This window comes from Amphimedon queenslandica, unplaced genomic scaffold (assembly GCF_000090795.2).
Source record: "Amphimedon queenslandica unplaced genomic scaffold, v1.1 AMPQUscaffold_6045_Cont21993, whole genome shotgun sequence".
Lineage (NCBI taxonomy): Eukaryota > Metazoa > Porifera > Demospongiae > Haplosclerida > Niphatidae > Amphimedon > Amphimedon queenslandica.
Window position 1 is genome coordinate 1 of NW_003553660.1, and position 1,794 is coordinate 1,794.

At 32.7% G+C, this 1,794-nt stretch overlaps 1 long non-coding RNA gene across 1 annotated transcript; it reads left to right on the forward strand.

Annotated features, from left to right (window-relative positions):
* On the forward strand, window positions 1-1,239 carry LOC109592181 (uncharacterized). The gene is made up of 5 exons (XR_002190220.1): window positions 1-36; window positions 106-239; window positions 288-388; window positions 1,032-1,159; window positions 1,205-1,239. It is a non-coding gene; the product is annotated as an uncharacterized LOC109592181 (long non-coding RNA).
* The last annotated feature ends 555 nt before the right edge of the window (window positions 1,240-1,794 follow it).

The following is a 1,794-nucleotide window of genomic DNA, read 5'->3' on the forward strand; positions in this document are numbered from 1 at the left end:
AGAACTTTGCAAGTTGCCATATATAACTTCAAGACAGTAATTAAAATAAAGTTATAATAATTTAATAGCGTTATTACACCTCCCTTTCTCTCTATAATCTTGTAGATGATGTTTCAGAATTTGTTCAAGAGAAGGTGCTTGTTGAGGTCGTTGCCGTTAGTTACATGGAGCCATGCCCAGTTTGCCCACTTGAAACAGACGAGGGAGATAATGTTAGCAGGCATTGCATTAAAACTAAAGTTAGTAGCATTCCGTGTGATGCAATTATAATGTCATTGAATTTTTAGATAAAAATAAATACTGGTAATCTTCTGTTGATAATGTCAGTGCCTATATTGATTAGCTCTTCCTCTTTTAGTCCATTCTTCAAATTGTATGTGTCAATCAGGTACAAAAATTTGTAATAATTTTTAAAGCAATTTTTTGGAAAAAACCATGAGCTATATTAGCTGAGACGCTGCTGCACCCTACTAAAACCCGGAAATATTTTATTTGCAACGGAAGTAGGCGTTACCTTGTAATTATTATTCAGATTTTGGCTCATTTTTTAAAATAGTCATAGCTTGAAAAATTGAAGTTGGAATCAGCTCAAACTTTCTACACAGCATAAGTACATCAATATGTATCAGAAAATGTAATAAAAATTTGGGATAATTTTGGAGCCATTTTTTGAAAAAACCATTTATACAATAGCCTTGGGTATTTTTTAAAAATTGGCTCGTTTTTTAATGCTCATAACTTGAAAACTATTTGTCGGAATCAGCTCAAACTTTCTACATAGCATAAAGACATCAATATGTATCAGAAAATTGAATAAAAATTAGGGGCTATTTTTTGGAAATACATAGGCTATTTTTGAGATTTTGGCTACTTTTAAAAAATGGCTGTAACTGTAGTACAAGGTATTTTCAGAAAATTGGCTACTTTTAAAAATTGCCATAACTTTATCAGAATCAGCTCAAACTGATTGTTTAAAAGACTATTTACATTGTAACTTTAAGTTTTATAATTTTAACTTTTGACTCCTATAGATAACTTTGGACTCCACTCTCAACATCTATCTCTCCTTCATCCTTATAAGGAAACAGGAGAAGCTCCACCCTCTAATGCTATCACCTTTTGAACGGAGACATTGTTATAATAGTATCATCAAAAACAAGTTAGATTTAATATGCTAATTATGCTTGTATTTTATTCAAAATAGGTCAGTATAGATTATAGTCTGACTCATTTCCCTCTCTGTATCTTTTTGCTAATGAAGTAGTTAAAACATTTTAAATGATTTTGAAAAGGTACAATTTAAACTGATTAAGTTCTTCAAAAAAAACAAAATTAATAGCCAAAATCATTATTGATAATTAATTTTGATTATGTTAACAGTTAACTATAGACTCTACATGTAAATAAATGTTTAAAATGCTAGCAAAATGATTAATGTTCATGCAAGTGGGGAAAAAGGATCAACAGGACAAAAACCCAACCACCAAACTGAGTATCATCATAAAGACAGGAGCTACTAGTCCAGTAGCACTGGATACTCCAGTACAAGGCTCATCCACACTAACACCACTGCATGAGGTGACACCAGATCCAAGATATGGCTCAGTACAGCAACCCATCCTATCACTGAATGTGTTAACAGCAGCAAGACAAGTGAAGGAAGCAGAACTGCAGGATATTCCACTAGAGGTAATTGTACAGGTATTAAACAAACGTTGGAAACTTGAGTAGTCTCCTCGATATTCCCTTATGTACCTCACCTCACAATAGTCTCCACTCTCCTGTCCACAGACA